General features: G+C 36.5%; 1 pseudogene; it reads right to left on the bottom strand.

Annotated features, from left to right (window-relative positions):
* Positions 1-873: 873 nt before the first annotated feature.
* Positions 874-1,776, bottom strand: LOC105732777 (ADP/ATP translocase 2-like; annotated as a pseudogene).
* Positions 1,777-10,005: the final 8,229 nt, after the last annotated feature.

Genomic DNA, 10,005 nt, shown 5'->3' on the forward strand with positions numbered 1-10,005 from the left:
TAAATTACACAGTATGGTAGAGAGTAATAAATGAGGGTAAAAGTAAAACTAGGTGAGGGACATTGTGAGCATAAAACAGACAAGCCATAGAATGAAAGACAATTATCGGATGGGCTTTATTTTTCAGATGACATTTGAAAAGAGGATTAGCTGAGGTGAAGATGTTAGTTATGTACATATCAGCGGGAAACTCAAATTAGGCAGAAGAACTAGGAAGGACAAAGGCCCTAACCTGAAAAAGGCCTGGAATTTTAACAGTAATCAATCAAAGCAGGGAATCAGTGTGCCTGAAGCAGAGTAAATGTGAAGGAAAATAAAACAATTTGAGGTCAGAGTGCACAGAGAGACGGGATTAAACCCTGCAGGTCCCTTTAGGCCATTGGAAATACTGGGAGAAACGGAAACCATTATAAGATTTTGAGAAGACAGTGAAATTATTAAACATTTCAAAGAATGCCTCCGGCTGCTGTGTCAAGATTCTAGTAGAGCAGTGAGAATCTAAAAACCTGGCCCAGAGAATATTTAAATAATCAAGGAGAGAAGAGTTGGTGGTTTTCTCTAAGGTAGTAACTGTGAATATGATATTAAGTAATCGGATTAAGAATACATTTTCTTTATTTTAGATATTTTTATTTCCCCAAATTTGTTATTTATTGGGAGTGACTGAAATTAAAAATGTAATTGAGTCCCATCATCATCATCATGGAAATAGCTTTAAGAGAAAACTGGTCAGATGAATATTATTGCTTCCTATTTTCAACCAGTAAATAGTTACCACTGATAAACTGACAGCCAGGAGTCTGTCAAGAATGCTCAAGATATGTTACATAACACAACATGACTATTCACAGAGGGAAATTCCTAGGAAATAACTCATATGTACTTCTTGATTTCAACATACAAGACAAACACAAAAGCACCCCCCCATGCCTCTGAGAACAATGGACCATGGCATCCTTGAAAAAATCTTTGCCTCCTTCATCACGAGCAATCTTCCTCTAGCAGTCAAGCATGCCTGTGTACATGATGTCAGTTCCTTTGTGCCCTGATGACATCATCATGCAGCGGCGAATGGTGTCAAATGAACAGAAAGCCAATTCAACAATAGCAGTGACATTCTGTGTGATCATCCTGCTGAAGATGTGGATGTTCTTGGGATCCAGAAGCATTTCCTTTGCAGTGTCATAGATACGAAAGCAGGCAGCTCGGTAAATGATAATACCCTGTGCAGACATGTTAAAGCCTTGGTACAGGCCCTTAATCCCATAGATTTGTAGATCTTAACCAGGCAGTTCCCGAGGCCTCGAAATTCCCTTTCAGCTCCAGCTTTACTGACATCGGCTGCTAGACTGGTATGGGCAAAATCAAGAGGGTACACGAAACACAAGGATGTGGCTCCAGCAGCACTGCCTGATGACAGATTCCCTTCAAAGTAATACCAAAACTGGGTCCTCTTGTCCACACCACCCAGGAAGATCTGCTGGTATTTATCTTTGAAGGCGAAGTTAAGAGCCTGGTTGGGGGAGTGTCTGATGGCATTGGCCAGGTTACCGTGCCAGAAGGACAGGACTCCCTGATCCTTGGGAATATGGACCATGCGGTCTATAATGCCCTTGTATTGCTTATCTGCCCTGTATTGGTGATCTGTTTGCTGGCATGCTGCACCTGCAGCAGCAGCTTGCCCCTCTTGATGGGTGCTACTGCCATCTTGGAGATGGCTGCAGTCACTCCACCTGCCAGGAAGTCCTTGGCGAAGGACACAGCAGCATCCGTCATGTTGAAAGGAAAGAGGAGCGAGGCTGTTCTGGGTAGGGACTGGGCTGGAACTGGCTTTGACTCCGGAGCTGCCAAGAATGCATTTTCAAGAGAAGAGAGTATCCCTGACGGATTGGATGAGAGTAAGAAAGAAAGCAATATTAAGATGATACTATTTAATTATCTAGGCTGCCCTTATTTTAAATGAGAAAGTTCTGGAAGGGTTGAGGGTTTCTTTTAGGAATTAAAAAAAAAAAGTTCAACTTTAAAGATGCTAAATTACTGACTGGAGAAGTCAGTAAACACTTTATACAAATTTGAAGTTTAGAAAGGTTTGAATGGAAGATATAATTTAGGGGTCATTGGCATACAGCTAAGAACGAAAGCTGTAAGACATGATGGGTAAACTAAGAAAGTGTGCAGACAGTGCCCATATGTGATTCTTGATTATGAATTTAAAATGAGACAACTTAACATAGAGAATAGATGGGAAGTTGGACATGAATCGGGCTGTGATTAAATACAAGCAAAGGAGAGCATAGCGGAGCACAGGCAAAGGACATATTTCTAGTTGTGCTCTGTGTACTTTGCCCGTGTTCCCATTTCCTTGTTTGGTGTGTGTGTTTTGTTTTGTTTTTTATTTTGTTTTTTGCTTAGCAATACCACGTTGCCCAAAGCCAACTTTACCCTTCTCGCCTAAATTAATTGCTGGAATAAACGACACTCAGGTGTGAATTTTCTGATTTTCACTTTTGAGGCGATTTTCTTTTGTCTAATTTTATTTCTAATACAGTACACTAATAGAAAGTTAAATTAACAGGTAGTTCTATCTCTTCTCTTTTTGGTAACCATATCTCCTGGCAAAGCTAAGAAAAGAGCAAAAATAAATAAATAAGTAAATGCATAGCTCTCACCAGTTAAAAACCAAAAAAGGCTACATTATTTTCTTAAATGCCTGAGAAAAAGATTTGCTAGTGTTTCATAACATAAATGAGAATAGAAGAAAAAATGTTAATGTTCTCTTAGGGCGTGTGTGTGTGTGTGTGTGTGTGTGTGTGTGTGTGGTGTCTCTATTTATTTTTGTACTGAGAAATAAAATTCCAAGCAATCCCACTGACTGAATGGGCCTCCTCTAAGTCAAGAAGACCTCAGAGAAACCTAAAGGAAAAATAAAAATTGAGTTCTTGGCCACGACTAGTCAGGATTTCAGACACGCATTGTATACCTTCCCTTTGTGAATATTCAGAGCCCCTCCGATAACCTGTTGAATATGTACAGGTAGCCAAAACATTTGGTAGAAATTCTTGTCTTATGCTTCCCACCCTTGAAACACTTTCTTTTCTTGCCTGCAGGATGTACCCTCCTTTAGAAATAAAACTCTCATTTTCAAATTGATGAACCTCATGATTCTTCACTTGGCAGTACTAAAGCAAACTGCCCTTTTAAAGATCTCTATTTTAGAAGTATTTTTTAAAATAAAAATAATGCCACTAAAAATAACTTCAAATTTTTTTTTTTTTTTTTTTTTTAGTTTTTTTAGATTTGAAGCCTATCTTGTGAACAATCTTACTATATGGTATTTTTAGGATAGTAGCATTTTATCCAGAAGATGTTACTAGAAATATTTTGTTAGCAAATTTCAGTTAAAACTTTTTTTGTTTTTCATCCTATAAAATAACAATCTTATGGCTCATTTCACATATAAATCTTAGAAGAACTTAAAAATAAATAAAACATAGACACTAGAATTAAAAATATGTAAATACAAGTATTCATTCCACATACACAGAAACGTCGGACATTAACATGTGAGTCCATCATTGAAAATCATGATGACTCCAGTATTTTCTGATCCAGACCTGAAAACAGAACTTGTCCCACTAGCACTATTATACCACTGTTCTTACATCTTGCCAGGTGTCATCATACTCATTCTAGAATGCCTGAGCAGCAAATTTCCTAAATTCACTATGCTATGGATAATGTTTCTTTTTTGAATATGTTGAGAAACAGAAAATAAATTAAAATCCTTTAAAACTGTGGTCCCCAAACTTTTTGGCACAAGGGATCGGTTTCATGGAAGACAATTTTGTCATGGACAAGAGGTAGGTGGGGGTGGTTTGGGGATGAAACTGTTCCTGTGTATTTCGTGTTTCTCTAAGTGTGTCTCTCATTTCCATAAGTTGTGATTTTTTTTAATGATATCTATTTATCTGGAGCCTTTTTCCATCCACATTTCTGTTTGTCTTTTAATTTTTTAAGTTGATTTTCACCTTTTCCTAGTACCCTCAGGAGTAGCTTAATACTTCTGAATTGTTTATGTGGCAATTCAGAGATTTCTTGTTTGTTTGGCTTCTTTGCTGGAGAGCTCGTGTGATCTTCTGGAGTTGTTATAGAATCTTGTCTTGTCATATTATCAGAATTGGTTTTCTGGTTCCTTCTTATTTAGGTAGACTGTTTCAGTGGAAAGACCTGAAACTCAAGGGCTGCTGTTCAGATTTTTTTCGTCCCACTGGGTGATCTTTCGATGTGGTACTCTCCCCTTTCTTCTAGTGATGGGGCTTCCTCACAGTTGGACTGCAGTGATTGTTATTGCCCCTCTGGGTCTAGCCACCCAGTTGGGCTATCAGGCTCTGGGCTAGTGCTGGGTAATGTCTGCAAAGAGTCCTGTGATGTAATCCATCTTCAGGTCTCCCAGCCATGGATAACAGCAACTTCTCCAGTGGAGGTGGCAAGGGAGTGAAGTGGACTCTGTGGGAGTCCTTATTTTGTTTAGTGTGCAGGTTTACTCGAATGCTGGTTATTTTAGCAATGAAGTTGTCATATGGAAAGACTTAGGACCTCTGGTTAGTCAAAGTGTTGCAGATGGTAGAATTAACAAAGTGTTGCAGATGGTTGTTTTCTCATTCTTTGAAGCAGGATTGTTCTGTTATGAGTTGTCATAATGGCTTGAGTTCGTTGGCCTCCAGCCAGGAGGTGGCATTTTCAAGAGAGCACCAGCTATGGTATTCAAAGGGGATATAAGCTTGCCCTTGGTTGGCCAGAATCATTATTCAGGTTTCTCAGGTGATGGGCAGGGCCATAGAGCTTCCAAGAATCTGTGTCTTTTGTCATCGACTACCAGGTTAGATGGAGAAAAAACATCAGGTACAGGCAGGGTTAGGCGGTTCTGGGCTCAGACTCTCTTTGGGCAGGGAATGCTGTAGCCACTGTGAGTGTGGAGGGTGGTACTCAGTCCGTGGAGTCATGTTGCCCAGGAGATTATGGCTGCTTCTGCTGCATCATACAGGCCATCAGGGAAGTAAGGGAAAATGCAGTGACAGGCCTCACCCAGCTCCCATGCAACCAACAAGGTCAGCCTTACTTTCCCCATGCCCCATCAGTAGCCTTGAGTTTATATTCAGGCAGCCAGTGATCAGGGCTGAGATTTTGCCACAGACTTCAAGCCTCCCTGATGAAAAAGCATGCCCAAACCAGACTTTCAGGCCTTATCCCTCCCTACTTCCTGCATCATTGGCTGTGGCATCTACACTTGTGTGTTCAATTCCCATTTGCACCCCCTAGATTCTGCTCAGGAAAATTCATGTTCAGTCAAAATTATTACAAAATTCAGCTAAAAACGTCCATCACCTGGTGGCCCCACCTTAATTCTGCTGGCTGCCTTCCCCAAGGACCCCTGTGAGTTAAAGCTTCCCTGAGCTAGAGCTGGAGACCAAGAGTGCCTACAGGGCTCTTCCCACTGCTTCTTCTACTTTTATATTTTATTTGGTTTCCTAAATCTGTTTCAGCTCTACATACGGTTCGATCCTACTCTTATGATCTGAGCTGTGTCATGGAGTTTGCAGTGGCAAAATACTTCTTTCAGAGGGTTTGTGAATTCTTTCAGTTTCCCTGTTATTTTCCTGTGGTGGTTCTTTGAGCAAAAATTCACAATGTGAATCTCCACACACTGTTCTGTATGTCCAAGAGTGACCTGCATATTTGTCCTGTCTCCTACCCACCCTATTTTTTTCCCAAAACCAGAAAACACTATGAATTTGATGTGTGTGACATATGTGAAATTAAGTCAGTCGTGATATCGACTGATTGAAAATGGGTACAATAGACTTTAAAGATTGACAGAAATATTCTACATCTTTATATGAGTGGTAGTTACAGTTACTTAAGTAAATATATTTATAAAATCTATCAAGTTAAATAAGATTTGTGCATTTTATTGATTTTTGTATCTTATTAAAAATAAAATGACATGAAAGCATAAACTCAACAACAAAAACAGTATCTGTCATCTTTGTAGAATGTTTTCATCAGTAAACAGAGGTAGAATAAAAATCACTTAAAACAGCAGATGTGTTTTCAGCAGACCTGTGTCTGAGACCTAGTTTTGCCACATGCTCTTGATGTGGCTTTGAGAAAAGTAATTAACTTCTCCAATTAATTGCTCTGAGCTTTACCATCTATAAGGTAAGAATAATGAAAGTCCACCTCACAGAGTTGTTGTCATGCTTAAATAAATGGTGTAGAACATTTACCTGTTCATGGCATATTTAAAAAGTACAACAAAAGTCAAGATACTATCTTTGCCTTCAGATTTAAGACAAGAATATTAGATTTGGTGGAAAACTGTCATATTGTTAAATGTTTAAATAGTTGTTAGTTAAAATTAATTGGGATATTCTGAGTACTAGAGCAAATTTTTATTTTAAAAATTCCACAAAATACATATATTAGAATAGAAGCATGACCAGAAATATAATTAAAATAACATAAAATAATACCTAGAAGCATTAATCTTCTTGAAGTCTGTTTCATAATAATGAAAAGCTGCCAAGACCCATATTTGATTTCACCCTTATCAAATTCTCAATCCTTTCAATGTTTTTCACGTCACTCAAAATGATGGAGTTTGAATTCTACTTTGTCAAGACAGAGCACAGGGCGTAGTCTCCATCACCAAGAGAATCTAGTAGTAAAAAGAATCAATGTATCCTTAACACTTTATTATTTTCCATGAAAAATTGCATTTCTCAGAGAATTTAGGTTATTCAAATATGAAAAGATACTATGTAATAAAATTTAAAGAATTATTTTAAAAAGAAATGCATTAAATTCTTTCTCAAAATGAGATATAGCAGCATAGTTTATCTCACTACCTGGGTGATGGGATCATTCATACACCAAACTTCAGTGACATACAATTTCCCATGTAACAAATCTGCATATGGATCCCATGAGCCTAAAATACAGGTTAAAAAAGGGAAATAAAATCCAATAAAAATCACTTTGTAAGTATATTTTACAAGCTACAAAAGTGTCTTCATATTTGTTTAATGATCTCCTGGGGAAGAAGTGAGATAGTGCAGAATGAAATAATTTGAGAAAGTCTTTTGGTAAATGTTAAAAAATAATAATCACATTTAACGGTTTCATCACCCCGAAAATTTTGACTCCATAGCATTTTCATTTAAATACTTTGAAAAACAAACTCAAAACATGCTTTAAATTCTTGATAATTTCAAATATTACATGAATAGAAAGTTTAACTTAATACAGAATGATTATCTGGCTTCCTTCTGTAAAATATCTTAAAGGTTAATGTGGATTTGCATTGCACTATATTCCAAATGCTTCTCGCCTTTTAAAAAGAATAGTCGTATCTTTTACTTTTCTTAAGCAGGAGCAAAAATCAGGAAAAAAATATGTCATTCAGGAGAATCATGGCAAAAATTTAAGGAAGACAAAACCAGTCTTTAGCAACCAATATGCTTGTATATCATCTTTTTTCCTGCTTTGGGCGGTGGCGGTTTGCTTCTAACACCTACCTGTTACAAATCCTCCTCCTATATGCACCATTAAAACATACTCTTTCAAAAAGGATGTGATAAAATCACAAATATCAATCTATCTATTGTTTGGAAGAAACACCTTTATTTTCCTTTAAAGGAATTTGATATGTAATGTAGAAAAGAAAATTACTTTCTAATTTCCAAGATGCAGAAAGTGTCTTAGGGGACATCTCTGTCATTTGTTTATTTTAAGGCTGATGCCTTTTCAACATTCCCAAAATCATAATAGGTAAAAGTATCTACCATTATGACTACATTTAGACTACATGTCAATATACAAAGAATCAGTGTCATATTTAAAAATAAGTTATAAATCCAATTTTGTGGTCATGTTAAAGAGAATAAAGTCAAATTAAGTATATTTTGAAAACTTGCTAATCTTTTATCATGGTGATAAATGTCTTAGTCCATTTGGACTGCTATAATAAAATAGCATTAACTGTGTGGCTTATGAACAACAATTTATTTGCATCTGATGAAAGCTAGTCCCTAATAAATGGAATTTTCTTACTTCATCAGATGTTTTCTTACTTCACAATTGGATGGGGAAGGGTCAAACAAGCTCTGTTGGGCATTTTTTTTTTTATTTTGACAGAGTCTTGCTCTATCGCCCATGCTGGAGTGCAGTGGTGCGACCTTGGCTCACTACAACCTCTGCCTCCCAGGTCCAAGCGATTCTTCTGTCTCAGCCTCCTGAGAAACTGGGACTACAGGCACACGCCACCACGCCGGGCTAACTTTTTCATATTTTTAGTAGAGACAGGTTGGCCATGTTGGCCAGGCTGCTCTTGAACTCCTGATTTCAGGTGATCTGCCTGCCTCCACCTCCCAAAGTGCTGGGATTACAGGCATGAGCCACTGCGCCTGGCCCGTTGGGTCTCTTTTATAGGGGCATGAATTCCATTCATCAGGGCTCCACCCTTATGATCTAGTCACTTCCCAAAGCTCCCACCAATTAATATAATCATATTGAAGGTTAGATTTCAACCTAGGAATTTTCGATGACACAAACATTTAAAATGTAGCAATCAATATGTTTAAGTAAGTTGTTCTTAACGATTTCTCTGTTATACAAAATTCATATCTAAAGGTATGCACTTAGAATAGTAGGCATCATTATGTACTGATTAACTAATGGTCACAGTATCCGTTGAAATATAAAAATATAAGTCATGCTGCAATAAAAAAAGTTTATTTAAAATCCTTGGTTACAGAAATAAAGTTTTATTTCTTGCTCATGTTCAGGTCAATTATAGATTGGCTGTAGGCCTTCTCCATGTCATCTGCACTCCAGGATGCAGATGGACCAGGCAGTCTCTCTCTGAATATCTTAGAAAAGGGAAAATAAAAATGGAGCATCACACATGACTATTAAAGTTGATGCACATAAAATGGAAATCCTGAGTTCAACATGATGGATTTAAGTAACCCTTCTACAGAGCTGGTCATGAAACAAATAAAATCACAATATACAATTGCATCCACTACAGAACTTAGCAATCATGTTGCTTTATTTCACTTTGTTTATAAATGAGGAAATTAGTATTAAAGAACAAAGCAACTTGTTTACATAACATTTATTTAATCCTAGTGTCTGTCCCAACATGAAAATTAAATCATAATTTTCTTTCTCTCAAGGTTAGTAAACATAAACACAGAAATGTTATTAGAAATTCTCCACCATGTTTTTGCAACAGAAGGAGGAAGGGAAAACTAGACAAAGCAGATGGCATAAAATGTGTCTTATGGTATCACCTATTATTAAATAAATTATTGATAGCAATATATTCATCATGAATTTATTTATATATTGAATGGATAGCCTCTACTTTTTATGTATAAAATAATTATTTTATTAGAAGAATAAATTCTAAGAAGAAAGAAATAATATGGTTAGTAAAATCTTATGTTCATAATCAAAGTCAAAAAGCATTTATAAATGCTTTTGGAAAATCTTTCAGCTTTTCAATCTAACCTCTATAATTGATCCAAGAGCAGGTATATCTTTTGCATTTATTTTTCCAACTTATGATGAATTAAAATAGTGATTCATACTGTTACTTAACTCTTATGTGTAACTGTTATGTGTTTATAGCAAAACAGATTTCATCACATATAAATAAAGGACCGTGATTCCATTCAGTCATGAACATCAAATAGGCAAGTAATAAATATTCCATAAATGCTTAATGATAAACTGTGCATTATAAAAAAATCATTTTATACTACAAATAGCTGAAAATACTAGTTAGCACTGTTGAGGGAATAATAAAATTGATCACTCTCAAAACTGCTCAATATTTATGACCTTTTGTATGAATTATTTGTTTAAAATTTTTAGAAAAACTAAATGAAAAATAATAAGATGAGTTGATTTTTTCTTTTGTATGGAAGTTAATGAATG

Source organism: Aotus nancymaae, unplaced genomic scaffold (assembly GCF_030222135.1).
Source record: "Aotus nancymaae isolate 86718 unplaced genomic scaffold, 86718_ANA_hifiasm-v0.15.2.pri h1tg000022l_1, whole genome shotgun sequence".
Taxonomy (NCBI): domain Eukaryota; kingdom Metazoa; phylum Chordata; class Mammalia; order Primates; family Aotidae; genus Aotus; species Aotus nancymaae.